The sequence below is a fragment of the Ambystoma mexicanum genome, chromosome 5q (genome assembly GCF_040938575.1).
Source record: "Ambystoma mexicanum isolate Mex_15411 chromosome 5q, UKY_AmexF1_1, whole genome shotgun sequence".
NCBI lineage: Eukaryota > Metazoa > Chordata > Amphibia > Caudata > Ambystomatidae > Ambystoma > Ambystoma mexicanum.
This window is the reverse complement of record NC_090933.1, coordinates 1104954862-1104974740: the sequence shown is the minus strand read 5'-3', so window position 1 is coordinate 1104974740 and position 19879 is coordinate 1104954862.

Below are 19879 nucleotides of genomic sequence, written 5' to 3'. Positions count from 1 at the left end.
TGCCCTCTAGGATTCTCAGCTCCTTCCAATGTTCACATATGGCACATGTCTCATCCACTCACTTCACAAGATGAATTTGGACTGGTGATTGCTATTTCCCACCTCTCTGAATAACTGCCACTCCCTCCCATAAATAAATCACATAAGTATGAGTCTCGCAAAGCTATCTCTGGGATTCTTTGCTCTATATGTTTCTCCTCCAAGTGTCACTCGATGACATGTGTCTCATCCTCTCACTTTACAAGATGGACAGTGGCTGATGACTGCTTTCTTGACGCCATACTACACACTGTCACACATTCATGCTAGTGAGAGTCTACACAAAGTTCCCTCAGGGATTCTCTACACTCCTGCTCTTCCTACCACATGTCGAACAGTGTTACATGTCTCATCCTCTTAGGTCACTGGTTGGTGACTGTAATCTCCACCACCTTGAAGCTCTGCTACTTCTATCTACAAAAGTCATGTGAGCATTAGATAACCCAAGCTACCCTCATGATTCTCAGCTGCTCCTCCTCCCAAGTGTCACCCAATGGCTTGTCTCATTAATTCACTTCACAAGACTTACAGTGAATGGTGACTGATCTCTCTTGCCACACTCCATGAATCTCTGTTACTCCCTATAACAAAAATCACACATGCACACGTCGCAGACAAGCTGCCCTTAGGGATTTGCTGTTCCTCTTGCTACTCCCAACTGTGAAGGAGAACACAGGTTTTATTGTTCTCATGTCAGGTGTGCCACTTGCAGTCACAAAGATGCGTCACAAAGATACATAGTGACTGGTATCTCCTTCTGCCTCTAAAAACTAATTGTATTTTTACAAGACTTCTACAAGTGTCGCACACAATCAAATGTTATTCTCTATCGCTTAGGGATTCCTTCTCCCTAAACTAACCAGACTGCACTTGTGTTTTACACCTACAAAAAATATTGAATTTGTCACACAGTGATACAAATGGAAAGACTACTTTAAATTGAACTCACTCAGTCCCTCAATACCTGTCACTACCCTTCTTCCTAATCACCTAATCTAACTCCACACAGTGCTTCAAACCTTCCCTAAATGCCCTAAGCTTGCCTCCAGCAATGGCATCCTCCCTTTCTGAAAGATGCCTACAACTGAAAAGACATTTTGACCTCATGTTTCCCTTTTTAGGTCCTGCAGTCCTGCTGAGTAGAACATCTTGAAAGTTTTGTTTAAAGTTCGACACGGTCCAATCATCAAAGGTTTGGGTAATTCAGCATTCGATCAGTAAAGTTCACCTGGCCCTGCTGTAGAGCTTAGGAGTTGTAGTGTGTTGGAAGAAGGAGTCAGACACTTTGAGGACATGCTCTACTCTCTTCATTAAAATTAAATAATAAGTCCTAATAAGACCTATTGCTAAAGGGAATGCCTATTGCTAAAGGGAATGTGCTACCTATCTAAGGAAACATCCTCAGATGTCTTGAAGTCCAAAGTAAATATATCCTCCATCTAAACTAAATCTATCTGACCCTACCACAAAATATTCTAAAGCAAACAGGCCAGGAGAATGTCTCTTCTTCCTTTGGTCTTCTCTTCACTTTGGGTAGTACTTTTATATACAGGTTGCCTTTGGATTATATGATTTTTAGTGTAATCTGCTTTGATTGTCTTTCATATTAACTCTTGTAGTTCCTGAGGATATCTCTTGGATCTTGTGCTTTTGGTGGCCCCCTCCTTACAGTACTTTTCCTTACAATAGGTCCTCACACTTCAGTCACCCCATATATGCTCTTTGCAGTCTATTTGCTTAGCCTTTTCAAACTTATATTTACTTGTATTTCCTCTAAGGCTTTCTTTGTCAATGACATTCTCTCTGAGGATCATTGTTCTTTTGTTCACCTTTGTCAAGGTGTATGTCCTCCTTCTCGTTATATTCCTTAGGGTAACACTTTCTCCAGGTTTCAACTTTGAATATATAGGGTTCTTGCCCTTCCTCTCAAGGGTTCCCTTCCCAGTCTCTGTTGGCTCCCCATCTGGTTTGTTTAAATCTTCCTCTTATATCTTGTTCACTTCCTTTGTTAATTGGAGTTTTCAATAATACTGTGTTCTCAAGATTGGGGCGAGTTCCTCTCCTCATATACACCCGTTCTTTCCCTAACGGGTTCATTGTTATTATTCGCTTACATTTTTATAGTTCTAATCATTCAACTCTCTGATTATTCTTTCGTCCTTAGGACTGGGACAAATTCCTTCACATTGATAAGGACTTCTCGGTGGCATCCCATTGTTCCACTTTCCCCCGGTAATTCTGGTTAAGCGGGGAATGGTTGCATGGCTCAGCACTTGCTTGGATACTGCTGCTCGCTTTCTTCACTTTTCTTTGGTTTCCCGTTCTGGGAGCCTCATCGGATGTCTGTTGTCTGCAGATGCTGATGGTCGGAAGGCATTCAGACTTCTCATTGTGGTATTCTCAGCACTGTTCTTCAGGCGTCCAGTCTAAACAGTCTACATGGGTGGCCGCGCCATTACCAGGTACCTCTTCTTTTTCCTCTGGTCCATACCACTTCCTTTCTAGTCCTGCACACTGGGTCTCCAGCCTCTCAGACCCTGCAGCTCTGGTTCTTTGAAACTCACAGGCTCCAAAATCTGCTTGGGCTACACCTCCACATGGCATGATGAGGTCAGGGGCTTCCCCTGCGCATTGCACTCTCCTTCTCTCCATCTGATCTGACTTGTCTTAACCTTCGAAAGAGAGGTGTGTACAGCTAGCTGCACTATAGTGCATTTGGTGCCCCAACATCTTGCTTTCTGCTATGTCTGCATCACCAGCAAGATGCATGTTGTGGCAGAGAGAGGCTGATCTAGTAGTCAACCAAGGTTGTAGTACTCAAGCTTTGGGTTTTTGTTTTTGTGTCCCCCAGTATTACTTTCCTGGTGTCTACATGAGTGGCCGTGCCATTACCAGGTACCTCCTCTTTTTCTTCTGGTTCGTACCACTTCCTTTCTAGTCCTGTATGTCTTGTTTGATTAAAGGAGGGAGAAGTGTTGTGACTTGTTTTGGCCCTCCCTCCCAGTTGCTATGTTTGTTAAATGTTATGGTTACCTGGATATGGAATGCTGTGAGATGGCTGTGTGCCGAGTGTTCCAATGAGCAGCGGAACAAGCTATGCAGATAATTGGACTTCCTCCTTTGGTTGGTTAAGGAGGGAATGTGCAGGAAGACGACAAAAGGCTCTCCCGTGGGCTTAGGCAGACAACAGTCCAGGGAGAAGACAAGGAAGATGGTACGAAGTTACTTCCTGGTACAGTAGACACTGGAGTTTCAGGTGAGTGAAGATATTCTTTTCTAGATTGTAGGTTGAAGTAGTTAGTCACAGGTGCACTAAGGACACAGGTTGGACACATACATCAGGAGACATCCACCGGCACCCTCTCTCTCAGTCAGGTCCTCTTCCACTGCTACTCTTGGAACACTCTGCACACAACACTCTCACAGCATTCCATATCCAGGCACACTGGGTCTCCAGCCTCTCAGACACTGCTGCTTTGGTTCTTTGAAACTCGCAGGCTCCACAATCTACTTGGGCTCCACCCCCACATGGCGTGATGAGGTCAGGGGGCTTCCCTTGCGCATTGCACTCTCCGTCTCTCCATCTGCTCTGAATTGTCTTAACCTTCGAAAGAGAGGTGTGTACAGCTAGCTGCACTATGGTGCATCTGCTCATTGCTTCCATAATTTAACATTGTACCCTTGAGACCCTTAGCAGTCTTCCATTGTCCTCCTGAATATTTGACCTTTTTCTCTCCCAAAAGACAACACTGTCATCTTGCAAAATGGCGTTCTTCAAACCCTCCTGCACACTCTGCATAATGTGTCCAACCATTTCTTATGAGACAATCTCCATCAATGCTCCCTTTATGCTTGGCAACAGGTCGCCATACTGGAGCAACCTGAAAGCAGACATTGTTGATAGCCAGAGGGACCTTGCATGGGAACAGTTGGCAAATGTTTCTGTTAAAGACTGGCTAATGGTGAAATGGGTGCAGTGACTGACATAAAATGCATGCTTTTGGGCACAAGTCATCAGTTGGTATTCCTATTGTTATTTGTCAACTTGTAGAGCATAACAAAGCGTGCAAAGAAAGATTTGAGGGTGTCGAGCACGGTTGATTGAATAAAAATGTTGCGGACACCGACACCAACTACACTCTTTGAAGTGGAGCAATGAAGTACACCCACACCTCATCCACCAGACGCAACATACATTGGCTTCCCATTTTACGGCGTATCACCCTCAAAACACTTGTTCTAAGCTATAAAGCACAGAACAATGCGGCACCTGCATACTTGTCAGCGCGCTTCACTCAACACACAGCAACCAGACCTTTAAGATCTGCAGAAGCGCACATCCTCATCATTCCCAACTTCAAGCTTCAGACAGCCAGAGTCTCAGGCTTCCCAGTCCTGGCGGCGGAGCTCTGGAACTCCCGACCCAATGATCTCAGGAATGTCCCCTCCCTCCGTTCCTTCAAAAACAGAACAAAGAAATGGCTCTACGACCAAGATGATGTTCCGGCCACCCCTCTGTAACATTTGCTGCCTGCTGCTCCATTTCGATTACCTTTGTATATACTGTATCTGATTGACTCCTCCATTGTAAATGCACATATATATATATATATATATATATATATATATATATATATATATATATATATATATGTGTATATATATATATATATATATATATAATTGTATCTGTAACTGCCTTTTGTAACACTTTCTTGTAACTACCTTTCCAAACATGCGCCCTGATGCCTTTGGGCAGGCTGCGCAATATAAATAAACAAATACAAATGACGTATTAAGGTTAATGTGTACATATGTACCACCTCTTAATTTGTAAAATTGTCTCTATCACAGAACAAAATCCTGTGGTCTACATATATCAGTGAACAAAAAGAAGTGGGCCAGATATGCGATGTCATTGGTGATGTCATCAATGACATTTGTGATGTCATCTTTGATGTCCTGGATGTTAGTCTTAGCAGTGTAGAGAGGTGGCGCAAGTTATGGTTGCTTAGAATACTACAACTGGCGAATTTGAAGGGTTTTTTCGGTTTTACTTGTGACCATAACATCCCTTTAACAAAGTTTTTTTCTGTGAATTTCATAGGTTTGTACTAGTGCACCACACCTTTAATCTGCTACAAGTCCGTTATATTGTACCCCCGGCCCCAAATTGCAGATATAGAGTATGCAGACAGCACGGTAGTCCGCAGACATCGGGCAGCATTTACAAGGCTAAAAATCATAGGGGAGACCCAAAAAAGATACGCTAATGTATGCATACCAACTCAATTCTGCTGTTCTATCAATTGTACAATGTCCTCCACAACCATTGTGTGATACTCAACAACTTGAAACACATGCAGAGTGACAACTGCATCACTGCATTATGTTCTGTTGGCTGTCATGCAGGCCTAGCCTTTTGGGTGCATGGCCTATGGCCTGCAGCCTTCGGCCATGTACCTAACAGTCTAGGCCTAGGCCACACCCATACAGGTGACCATGTAGGCATATACCAGACATCAGAAAGGCAACGTACGCACCAGCACTTCCACCCAACCGCCACACCATAAAGCAGGGTTGCAGGCACACATGTTCCACTTACCTAAATGCGGATACATATCGCTGTGTTTGGCACTGCTACCTATTTCCTATCACAAAGCATTATAAACAAACCAACCAAAGAATACAATCTTCACAACATTTCACCTGCTCCCAACATTCTACTACATGCATACAACCAATGGTGCGTAGTGCGATGCTATACTTACTAATCTCGGCAATACCCACTAGGCAAGCACATGTAAGAACCATGTGCACCGTGACCTCTTCCATATGTACACTATTCTGTTAGTGCAGCCATGCGACACACTGCACGACTCATCACTGCTGCATATCCACCCATACACCGACAACTGTAGACTGCTCTACCAATCACCACACCCATGCTACCAACATTGTGTGCACTGCAGCCAAAGCACACACACAAAGGCCAAATGTGGCACCTACTTTCAACCAGTGAACAAACTGTTCTGTGCTAAGGCTGCAGCCATGCATCGAAAGGTCTACAGATTTACCTCACACACCACACCATACTACACTCTATGGTTACATCCTCAAGTGTCCTGCAATGCATTCCCATTCTGCAAATGTGCCTGCCACCTCTCATCACAGAAAAACATTTTTGCTGCAGCTGCCGTGCCATTACGAAGCTGCCTGTAATGACAACGCAACAGTGTTGTCTGTTCATGTAACCACACATTGCCGGAGTATGCACGAATACCGCTGGCAAAGCACCGTCTTCTCCTAATGGCATATATCACATGAAGCATTTCTCACTTCCGTACCTTTTCCATCCCTTCTCCCCACCATCAAACAACGTACATTATGTTTCCCAGTCCCTTTCGCCGCCGCATTGTCCTCCCATACTACATGCCGCCGTGTTGAACACTTTTAACACACATCCCGTCACCGGACACTGCAGTGCACTCAAACTTTTCACCTTGCAGCGAACATGGAAATGGGATGCCAAAGCGGAGCTCATAAGTCTACTTTGAGTGCGCCCACTAATACTTACAACACTCTCAGCCATGCACACAATATCTTACAGCAATGCCACACACACCACAACACTATCCTCCCCGTGGGGAGCCCGAGAACCCCAACTGGGAAAGCAGATTCAGGCAGAAACAACGCGGTTGTGTTGGAAAACGCTGCAGTTTTTCTTTCCAAGTTTCTCAGGCTCCTCCGAGCCGGAGGAGCCGGAGAAACTTGGAAAGAAAAACTGCAGCGTTTTCCAACACAATAACATTGTATTTATGTTTGCGGTCGCTTCAAAAGCGACCGCAAACATAAATATAATGTTTTTAAAGCTGCGGTTTTATTTCTAAGTTCTAAAACTTAGAAAAAAAAACTGCAGCTAGTGCTTATTTTAAAAAAAAAAATAAATAGCACTTACCGAGATTCAGCTGCAGCTTTCCTGCTCTGGTCTCCGGTCCCCGTCCTCCGCCTACAGCACTAATGAAGGGAAAGCCACCCAGCGGTAGCCTTTGTTTACTACAGCTGGCTGGCTTTTCCTTCATTAGTGCCGCAAAAGCAAAAGCCAGCACAGGAGGGCCTCCATTTCACAAAATGGATGCGCCCATGTGCTTGCTTTTGCGAATTTTGAGCTTGAATAGCTCAAAATTTTACATAGGAAGTTTTAAAACGTAGAATGCTAGTATTTTTTTTTATGTTGCCTATCTATTTTTTAAATAAAAATGTTTACTAGACCATCCCTTTAATCCTTAGTTGAAACTGCAATCTTGTATCCAATGGCATTGTTGCCAGTACAAATGTTACTTAGACACTGTACAATATTGAACTACTATGCATTCCATTACATTTAGGACACCAAGAAATATTGCTTCATGGTTGTAAATGAAATAAATATAAGGAGACCACTATGATTTCCCCAAATTGCGAGTGATGTACAGAATTGCAAGACTACATTCGTTTGGCGTTCATAGATCAAAGTTACGACAATATAGGAGACAACCATGAAATATTAGTGGCCCAAGTGACATCACAACTAGAGTAAACTTACTTGTTACTTGGATTGCGAGGGCGAACTGTTGCGCGAAGTTTATGCATAAGCACCATCATAATCCTCAACACGGACCGTGTGCTGCAGGCTCCCCTGAAGTCAGGCATATCGGTAATACATTGCCGCCGTGTCTCACCTTCCGATATATAGGACAAGCATCCAGATTTTTCTTGGCAGCAGCAGTTCTCCTCCTCGGTTGGCATTAGCGCGCACCGATTGCAGGTACACCAGGTGGAAACATTGTCCATGCGACTAGGCTCAGGCCCTTGATCTGTTGAATTGTCTTCCCAACTGAAAGAGGCGTCCTGCCATTTCCATGGAGACACTTCATTAGCTGAAGCGCAGAGAATGTTGACACGAGACGTGCATTGGCGATGTGAATTGGGTGGAAGGCATCTAGTGATGTCAGCCTCAGGGGCGGGGGATACGATTTAGTGTCACCAGGGCAGACCACCTTGGGCGATAGGGCAATGGATAATATTGGCACAAGATGGCCATGCCTTGCTGCCTGACTTTGCATGTTTAAAAAAGGAAAACTACGGTAAGGTGCATAGGAAATGTTTGTTCGATCGATCAACGTATCCTTAAAAACACATGCCCGAACCCTCGGGACAATAATATTTTTGAGCGCACTATTCCTTTCATGCAGAAAACCACACCTCTCAGACCAAAACTGCCTTAAACTTAGGTGCATAGGAAATGTTTGTTCGATCGATCAACGTATCCTTAAAAACACATGCCCGAACCCTCGGGACAATAATATTTTTGAGCGCACTATTCCTTTCATGCAGAAAACCACACCTCTCAGACCAAAACTGCCTTAACGTAGCCAGAGCTACCATTGGCGACAAGTTGGACTACTGTAATGTCCTGCTCCTAGGCACTTCATCCAAAAACCTCAACAAATTGCAAATCACGCAAAATAATGCTCTCAGAGCGGCATTAAGTATCCCAAGGAGAGAGCACATTTCACAGGCTAGACGAGATGCCCATTGGCTCCAAGCCAAAGAGTGCATTCTGTTCAAGGCCCTCACCATCACACACAGATGCCTCTCTCAATCTGCACCCTCTTATTTGGCAGAAGGAATTCATCAGGTACAGTCTAACAGACCTAAACGTGCACAATCTTCACACCAAATTTCAGTCCCAGCCTTCAAAAGAGCCAAAGCCGGCGGTGTCAGCTTTTTGGTGTTAGCACCTAAACATTGGAACTCACTACCACTCAAACTCAGAAACGAAACCTCCTTCACTGTGTTCAGAAAAGCCTTGAAAACAAAGCTCTTCAACTAAATTGTACCTGCAAATGTTCCCCTCTAACCATGGAACTTACCTAGTGTACGATTGCTCTTAACCTCTGTAATGTTACCTACCAGTTTATTCTACATCATGTATTCAGTTTGTATTCTATGTAATCTGCATCTCTTCTGTAACAGCGCCACGATGCCTCAGGGCCGCTGCGCGCTTTATAAATTCAAATAAATAAATAAATACGATGACTTTTTGTCTTCCACATCACAAGCATATGGCTAGCACACCTTAACAATGGCGCTTTAACAAATTGTGAGGGTATAGACTTCTTATTGTCCTTTTTTCTTCATCACCACCTTCTTCTTCTTCACCTTCTTGTAATTATTATTATTTACTGCATCTCTTCACATCAGCACGCAGAACTCCTTTGTGTTCAGCGTCCTATACAAATACATGTTTCCTTCATTCATCAAGAGGGAGGAAATTGGGATTTTGTTGCAGGACATTGCTCTCAATTTCACCTCTACTTTCAACTCTAAATTAGTTCACTTTGAAACGCCAAACTCTCGCAGCAACACTAAAAACGTGTGTGAGGAAGGTGATAAATAAAAAAGGATTAGGTGTCTTTCTTTACAAAAAGGGCACGTAGCGTGCGGAAGGGCTGGCACCCGAACCCTGTCTTTGTTTCAGTGGGAAGTCCAAGAAAACAAGTTGCGCTCAAAAGCCCGACAGCAAGACGCCCGTCAGCCTCTATAGAGGGGAGACGGGCAAATTGGCACAGCTCAGCGCACGCCAGATCCGGTCCACGTCCATCTTCTATTCTTTTCCTGATATGGGCTGACTTGAGCAATTTACCTATTAATGTGTAGCCAACACTTCTTATGCTTGATGTAAATGATAAGAATAAAAGCAGATTACAGCGCAAGTAAACAGATAGGCCTTTATGCAGTGCTAAATATTTTGCCTGCCTAGCAACTAAAAAAGACGTTTTACCCAGTATGACCCAAATCTATATTCTGGCTCCACTAACCAGTTGAAGATAAGCCAAGTTCTTTTTTTAAAAAAATCCACTGATATCAGAGGGCCCTGCCAGATAAGAAACTTTGAAGCGAACAGTGATTCTAGTGAGCTCACAGCTGCCCTTAACTCTTAATGATAGCAATGAACATTAAAGAGAAACTACATATATTTAAATGTTAATTACCAGATAGTATTGTTTGTGGGTGTATTATTTTATAATGTAACATTCTGCAGATAAAGGCAAAAGGAAATTGCAATCAATTCTTTAGCTCTGCATAGATTAATACAGAACCACTTTCCGGAAGGACTGCCTTACGATTTTCAAATACCTAATACAATGTTGCCTTTTCAGTATAGTGAATGACAAACGGGATTGCGTGTACTGAGTTAGCTACTTGGCAGTAATCTTCATTACTCATAGTCCTACTCTTCCTCATCATAGTACTTGTATGTGAAGTCCAAACCTCTATACTAAGAATGCATTCCATCTTTTTAATATTACTCATATGCCCCACCCCTCTCGACTGAGACCATAACACTCAGAACCACCGCACTGAATCCGTGTATTACCACCTACCAGTTCACACCAGGATTACTTAGGGAGAAACTTCATTACTCATAGTCCTGCTGTTCCTCATCACAGTACTTACATGCAAGGTACCTACTTTGATCACCAGGTACTTTTATTATTTTTATTATTCTCCTCATGCTATGCCCCTCCTATCAGGGGTAAAATACCTCCAGCGTCCCTGCATGCCATAGCTAATGACCACTCCTTGGGCCGACTCCATCCATGCCCGGTGGAAGATGTTGGCCAGAGGTACTGTGCTGATGAAGAGCAGCACTCAGAGTAATGAAGATTACTAGTAGGCAATCCTGCCATTACCTCCATGCTACCACTTCCTCATACCAGTAAATACTTATGAAGCATTTTAACTCCAGAGATGGATAGGCCTAAACAAACACTGAGCCCAAAAAGTGCCACAATCTACCACCACCAATTTAGTGGGGATACTTCAAACAACGTGAAACACGTATATTCCCAACTTCATACAACAATACAAACAAAACCAAAATTCTGCATGTGCAGCTTCATTCGATAGAGCCTACTGAAAATGTCTGGGTATGCCCATGTAGCAGCTCAACAAATGTCCTGAATAAACAACCCCAGAGCTGCTGCCCAAGAGCCCACAATTGCTCTGGTTGAATGCAACTGTATAAACTGTGGATATCTCTAATCCACATACGGATTGTGTGGACAGTGGCCTTCCTCCCCGGGCTTGGACCGCAAAATGTAACATACCAGTTGAAGCATTTTCGGAGTGGCCCTGACCTTTGCAGATATATCAGGATCACCCTTTCCACATCCAACCAGCCCACTCCACCTCTTCAGGTGGGTACGGATTTGAAAAGAAGAAAGGTAGACCAATCTCCGGTGGTAAATTTCAATTTCACCTTGGGTGGCAAAGCTTGGTCACACCTCAGAAACAATGCATCATCTTGGACCACTAGATCAGGAGCAGGTAAAGGCATTGATGTCCCCAATCTGCTAGCAGACATGTTGGTTACTAAGAACATTGCTTTAAGAGTTGCCACTTTCAATGGGCTCTCCCATAATTTTAAATGTGGAATCCTGCAAATCATCAATACCAGCGGGAGTTTCCACTCGGGTCTTCCCGAAACAGAAACAAGTCTGGAGAAAGGAAAACCTTTCAGTAGCCGGTTCACCAATTTTACATTTCCCGACTCTTCCCAAGGCTCAGAGAACATCTGAATCGCTATCCGTTGAGTCAATAAGAGTAGCACCTACTAGCCCTACGTCAAACCCCCGTTGATGATGATCTGTGATGCACATTCTAATACCAAAATGGCCTTCTTTTTAAACCAGTTTTGAAAATTACTCCAATGTCTATCATAGTCTCTGAGCATGAAGGGAGATTTGTCGATTGGACCAGCTGTGCTAATCCCACAGACAACCACTGGAGCTACAAACGTTACCTGGCAATTTAGATAACCCCCGGACAGTCCTTTTTAGACCTCCCCTTCGTTGGAACCCCATGATGGGATACAGATGGCTCAGGAGGAGATACACTGGAGGCATTTCCAGCACTAGAATCAGAGACTTTAGAGTTGTTGCCAACTCCCTCAAATTAGATGAATGGGGTGCCTTGAGAGTTACTAATCTTTCCTGATGCCACTGCCCCTCCACCATCGCTCCCCATCTCGTCTAAGTGGATTGAAATGTAAGAATGATTGACAATTACTGTTTCAGGGGAAACCCTCTAAACAGGTGTTTAATTCTGGAACCATCAGTGCAGATTGGACTTTAACCCTGAAGAAAACTGGAAGCAATGAGGTAAGAGCAATGGAACTGGATAGATGCATGATGCCATGTGCCCCTGTACTTTTAGAAATGGTCTAGCAGTCACTTGATGTTTGGATTGAGTAGTATGGACTGTTTGCAGGTTGTCTGTTCTTTCTTCTGGGAGAATTACTTTCCCCTCAGCTGAACTGGAGCTCTGGAGATGAAAGTAGATGAGACTTTTCCCATTTTACAGGTATCACACATATTCTGTAGACCTGCATGACGCCATTATGTGCTGAACTAATAGCTCCTGTAAAGATGCTTTGAACAGCAAGTCATACAAACAGGGAAACACTTGGATTCCCTTCCAAGCTACCAATGGACTCAGGACTTTGGTGAAGTAACACAGGGCCGACTTGAGACCAACCTGAAGAGCCTTGAACAGGAAATTGCAATTGCCTGCAGCAAACTGGACCTACCGATGAACCTTCCAAATTGGGACGTGAAAGTAGGTGTCCCATAGTGCTAAGGACACTATAAGATTTCTGTCCTGGATTAATGGAACCACTCTCTGTACGTGCTCCATTTTGAAATGCTTGGTAATCACACACTGATACAATCTCTTCAAGTCCAAAATAAGTCTTAAATCCACACTTTTTCCCTAAGGTTTCCCTTGTTTTGACACCAGAAGCACAATGCAATAAAACTCCTCCCCTTCTCCTGTTTCGAGACTTTCCGGGTTGTACTTTTCTGTATCACTTTTGAACTGCCTGTCACACTGCTCTCCTTGTGTCTCATTCCCTGGGAAAAGGGGTACAGATTGTCCCTGAGGGAATCAGCTCTGAACAGATAAACCCACTGAAGCAGCCTGTTGATCCGATCATCTGTTGTTACCTTGAACCAGTTATTTGAGAAATATGTTAATGAACACTTGACTGTCGTGGCATCAGAACGTTTGTGTCCTTGAAGGTGAGAAAGGCTTTCTGTTTCTTTTTAACCATTTCTGCCTTTCTTTTTTAGGTCATCTCCACAATGAACTGAATTACAGATGTGTTCTATCACCCCTTTTAGGGGAGTATGATGACCTGGATTTAGTCTCTGACCATTTCCTTCATTGTCTTTCCTGTTTACCTAACTTGAAACCTCAGTGCACTATATCCTCCAAGGAGTCGCCAAGCATCATGTGCCCCTCAAATGGAGTGTTCAGAGCTGTAGCATTCTGGTGAGGATCTGTGTGCCGATCATTGACATATAGCTGATGCCCACCAGCAATAGCAGACAACATGCCATTGCAGATGCCTTGAACCCATCATATGCCAAATCTGTTATAAAGGTGATCTGCGTCCTAACACCTTGTAAAGCAGGACCACTACCATCTTGAAGAGATTTAGACAGTCTCTTAAGCCCGGCAAGTAGGTTTTGACCATGAAGTAGGAATAATGTGGCAGCGGTAGCACTGGACGTGCTCCCCCATAAACCTTTTAGAGCTCCATCCACGTTCTTGTCTGTAGCATCCCTGATGGCTTCCTCGGGGCCTATGGAGGACCTGCCATCAGGCATGGGAGAATAGTGTCCACTTGAAAAGTCTCAGGCAGTGTCTTCTCTTCCCATTATGAGGGATATCATTTGGTCAGAAATCTTGGGACAGCCACTTTCTCTGGCTCCTGCCATTACTTTAAAATGTTATCCTTCAATTCCTAAAGTAGGTCTGTTTTAAGGGGGTACTTAAATTGAAAATGAGGGCCATTGGTTGTTCTGTCGGAGTGAGGCTATGAGAAGCCCTTGTAATTTGCCAGTAGAATGAAAACAGAAGCTGCTGCTTCTTTATTAACATATTATATCTTCTGATCCTCTTCTATGGCTTTTCCTACTCATCTCTGGAGATGAGGAAATGGGGAACACTGCCTCCACATGCTTCGCCTTCTCCAAATACTTCCCCATGCCTGATGGACACTCCAGTGACAACCAGGAAAACAAGTAAAAGGAATCTAGGACTCAACATTTAAAAACTCAATGCCCTAGCGTGTATGTGTTAGTGAAGTGTAGCGGTACCCCAAACAAACATGGCCATTGCAACGGTCATGTTGCACTTGTAACCTGACTGACTAGCCAAGTGCTTCACTGTGTCTTTATCTCTGCTCTAGGCCAGTGCTAGACCTCCCCAGGTCCCATTGTAACAGTCTTAGACTCTCATGCCAGGATTTTGCAGAATGCTCATCTGTCTGGGGCACACCAGGAATTTACCAACAACATGCTCAGGGCACCACAGTTCAAATGGAGTCCGCTCATCCAGCAGGAGCCTGAGGAACTTTGCTCCTTCTATCAGCATGTGCCAAGGCGCAGCCAACAAGCTCCAATCCAGAGCATTCCATCTTTCGACACCCCTCCAAGCCCTGCAGGGAGTGGGATTTTTGATGCAGAAGATGGCTGAGCAGCATTCACTGTCACTGCCTGAGGTAGGACATGTTCTAACTAAGGCATGCTGCGACACTGGGGGTGTTGTGTTCCCCATGGGTTAGGTGAGACCATGAGGAAAAAGGTAAAAGAAAGAGAATAAGGTACCGCGACGATTGAGGTGGGCACCACATAAGTAAGTAATGAGACAAGGAAGAGAGTTAGTGGAGATAATGGCCCTTTCCAGCGGGAAACGTGGGTTGTAAGTACTGTGATGAGGACGAGTATGACTTAGAGTAATGAAGATCTATGTTAAGTAACACGCTCATTATCTCATTGTCTTTCTTACTCGTCCCAGTACTTACATTTGAGGGATATCAAATATGGCAGTTAAAACTGACTATGAGCAAAATACAGACCACTAAGAGTGCTGCTCAAACAACCCATCAACAATATATTTCCATAACACATGAACTAATTACCCATAAAAGAAAGTGCTAAAGCTCAAACCCCCACCCTGAAAGGAGTTTGAGCCCTGCTTAAGCAAAATGTGACAGTGCTGATTGATAAAAGTATTCAAGTTGTCCCAGGTCACTGACCTGCAGATGCCTTGAATAGTCACCCTATGCACTTCCTCCCTCCTTCCAAGAAGCTGCCATATCTCTATTTCAGCACCATTTGAGTGCCCCTGAATCTAGTCAAGCAAGGGAACCAGTGACTCAGAATAAGCCGTAGCAATCACTTGCCAAATGCATCTGCTAATATTAGTGACCGATGTCTGCATGAAAAGCTTAGAACACCCAAAATATAATGAACAGACTCTCTGACTGCCTGATCGAAGCAGTACTGTGAGCACCGCCCATTCTACATCAAACTTGTGGTAACTCCCCACCTCGGGAGAGGTTTGGTTGAGAAACAAGTTTTGGAGAACAATATCCTGTGCCTGGTGACATTTGCAAACAAACCATCGGAAGAAATCCTGGATCTCACTAGAGAACAAGAGAATCAGACTGTATTTGAAAGAAGAGATCAGAATGCATCAGCTACCAAACGTCACCCAACCTGTGGGCAGATGAAACAGTCATCAGGAAGTCCACTGCCTCAAAGGATGAGTCCTCCAGTACTTTTAACAACAAGGGAAGATCTCAAGGTGAGACTCTCGCATAAACCATAGGCCTAGTAAGCATGAAATGTTTGAGCATCCAAACTACCCACAATTCAAAACCAGTGCACAGAACCCATGTCCCACGAATGGCCTAAAGACCAACTGAGCCCATAAAGAAGACACACCAAAGCCCTTATCGCAAACGTCCTGTAAGAATTGAAGAATCATGTGGATGGAGCAATCCTATAGCCTGCGCTGATCTCTTGGAAAACCATTGTGCAGGTTTTTGTAATGTTTATCATACAACTTTAGTGTGGAATTCCTCTTGGATTTTTGCACAGTCAGCACCAGCCGTGGAGTCAAAGCCTAAAAAAACCCTTACCGATCCTTTTACAAACTCAGAGATATACACTCTCCTGCTCAACAAACAATAGGCAGAAGGAAACATCCTGCTCAGACTGTTTCCCTGGACATTGTCCACATGCCCACATGTGAATCTATCCCAGCAACAGCAGTTTGCTTGCCACCCAACAGTCCAACTGAAATGGCAACCCCTCCAGCTACTGTGACCATGTCCCCCTTGTGGATTCTCATATGCCATTGCCGAAGTGTTGTCCGTCCTCACCACAATAGCTGATCCCTTAATGTAAAGTGAGAATACTTGAATTGCCCTGAAGTCACTGCAAGTGCCCTCCAGTTGGAGGAAGAAGTGGCCTGGAAAAGCTAGCAACTGATGTCCTCCAAAGTCACCTCCTTTTCATGCCCATCTGAATGGCAGTCCCTGAGATGCATGTAATGGCAGACCTACATAGCAACACCCATAAGCCATGCCTTAGAGCAATTCCTACTGCAATTACGTAGCATACAAAAGAGGTGCACAGCCAGCCCTTTCTTCCACCAGAAACACCAACTGCCGAAACCCACTCAACACAGACTGCCTGGAAGATGATATGAGCCTCAGAGTAGGCCCTTTTCAAAGCTTCCTGTCCATCTGGCCACACACTGCAGACTGCTCCGTTGCGCAGAAGATCAGTCCACCAGACTGCATAGAATTGTATCCACCTGCAGAGACTACAGCAAGCAATCAAACATCCACCCGTTGCAAAGGATACTGCTTCATCATGAAGTGACGCACAGCCATTGTCTCATCTCCTTCCAGTCCTTCAGAATGTACTCTTTATTTTCCCGAATGAAAGAACTCCCCAACTTGATTGTATGGTAAAATTGTTTAGGAGGAGGGTAGGCACTAGACACTACTTTAGAAATTGCCAGTGCCTGATGGAAACCCACATAGCTCACCAAATGAATGAGCACCACCGCCAGAACCTCCTTGTTCAAATATGTACAGTTGCGCTCATCAGACCCACCACCATCAATTTCAGAAGATGCAGAAGAAAAGCCTTCAGAAGTTGAAGAGGATGGGATGAAAATGAGCTTATGACCCTTGGAAACATGCATCTGTTACTGGATGGGATCACACCAGAATAATTCTGAGTCCAAATAACCAGACAAACTCAAGCAGATGGCAAGTTGCTGTTTTATAAGCAATTATCTAAAACAGGGAGGTTACAACGAACATCAATGGGCAGACATTCATTCTCTCAGCAAATTCCACATGAAATACAATGACATACTTTCTTTGTGCATCAGAATAACATCATGCTATGTGGCAATAGTGAAAAACCTACCAAGGGATGGGATTGGTTAAGGGACACCTCTAGATATAAAATCATATAGGAGCTAGGTTTGTTATAGGCTGTCAAATATCAGGTGGACAATTTATGGCTACCTCTTCATACCTGTCATTTAAGAAAAATCAGTTCCACTGTGTTTCATTGGTTTCTCAAGCTATAAGTTCCTTTGTTGTATGGACTATTACCATTGGTTGGCATGCTTGTGCCATGTCTGGAACATTGAATTCTATTAGCAGCACATAAGCCAAGACACAGGTGCATGTAGATAGGACATGGAGCTGCCCTACCACCCCATTAGCACAACATCTCTCATCACCCATGCCTTCTGCTCTGAAATTATCTTTGTACTTGGCCTTGCAGAGTATTCTCGTCCTGGGAATGCATGGGAGTGAGGGCACTCGCTATCGTGTCTGGAACTCCAAGTTCAAGCCCTATTTTCAGCCTCTACTCACATGACAAGAGACCACAACTCTATTCATGTTGCAAGCTTTTAAATGTTTCTTTCTTTGTTCTTTCTTGCACCTTAACATGAGAGGATTCATTCTCCGCACACATGATCCTCTTCAATGTAGATAGCTGACCTCAACTGCCTGCTGTTTTTTCCGGCACGGTTACCACCGGACTCGTAATGAGGCCCAATGTTTCCCAGAAACATTTATGTTACAGCCATCCAGAAACGATGTTCAAGCAATAGTCTTCTGTTTGACTTTTGCTTAGTAAAACCAATCAACCTTTTTGCTGTGTCAGTAGTTGTGTGTGCCCTCTGCCATATAACACATACCATGGATCAGATTTGTGGCATAGAGACGGCACAAAACTCTTCAGTAGGTGTTCAAATCACAAGACTCATCACTGTATTGCTTGGTAGAGTTTATATTTCTATATGCATACACCTGAACACACCATACTATTATGACACTATTTAGAAGTATGTTTTTCACAAGGATTGTATACTTTTTAAATAGTTACTCCTGGAAAATGAGTGGAGCTCAATGATTTTAGCATGCACACCAGTGCTTTTTCTTCCTTTCCTTGTCATTGCTCAATCACATAATTTGCTATGTTGTTTTGATATTATTTTGCAGATGTGATCTCTCTATTCTGTTGTTTATACCTTTCAGTGTGGTTGATTATTTCTTTGCCTAGTAAATATTTGTTTAGGCTGTTAGGCTTCTAATGTAAATTTAAAGAAATGAGGATACATTTTTAAACACAATTATGCACCACTACATGTAGGTGCACCAATACTAATGCAATGAGATGGGAAATAGGCTGCTGTTCAAAGAGCTAAGTGAGAACCAAAAACATTGGCTCAAATTCCTGCATACCCACCCGAACAAAATATATGATTGTTGACAAATAAATCGACATTGCTCTGTCTTATTTTCCTTAGCTAACATAATTGTGGTCACCTTGAAGTGATTTTTTAAATGTGCATTCAAGAAAGTTAAAGAAAGTTAGAGACAGACTGAATCAGAGTGTGTGGTGATGAAAAGTACTTGTTTGTTCATGAACAAAGCACCCTGGGTTCCACTAAACGTTCAATTAACAGCTAAAGATGACAAAAAGCACTTTCCATTCAAAGACCTGTTATAGAATTTCTGTGAGTGCAGTGCATGGAGAAATCTGCCGGAACTGGTGCCAGTTTCTACGCGTTAAGTGACAAATGTTACCAACTATATAAATAAAGTATTTCAACTTTAATTTCATAAGCCAACATGCCATGCCATCCGTTTCCAAATGCAGCATAGCTTAATTGCATACACGAGTAATTAATACTACAGTTCTTTGGTATACAAATCAACATATGGTTCAGAATTGACATTGTTTGGTTGTATTCTGTGATATATTTCTTCAAGGTATGTGAACTACTGTTGAAGGTAAAATGTATTTCGTTTCTGTCAGCAGTGCAGTGCAGGTGCCCAGTGCACTATTATTTTCAGCACCAATTATGGGAATACATTGCTGTGATGTAAATATAAATTAATTCTTACATGAGAATATTGAAGCATCAAATGGCAAACAGCAGAGTTCCAATGTTGCCTTTGCTGAAACTTGTTTTGGGATTTTATTTCATGGGTCTAATGCAAGGTAAACTTCAATTCAATTTCTATGGGGAAGATACATTATACTGGTGGGTCCCAGGGGATAGGCCTAGGCACATGGAACGCTACATCCTTGTATATAACAATTATAAATGTACACCATAACATAAATGCATTTGAGATGAATTCAAAATATGGTCTCCTGAGGTGATGACATCAGAATTGTCCACATGCACTTAATGTTCAACTTTGACATTAGCTCAGTCATAAACTCATTGGTTCTATGTTGTTACATCACCAGTTATTATTTTGATGAGTTTTTTGCCGAAATGTATTTTTTTAACAAAACTCATTGAATGTTTGTTTTTTTATAAATTGGGCGAGTTTTCGCCAAAATCCACGTCTCCTATTATTTATTCCCTATTTCCCACCCCAACCCTTATA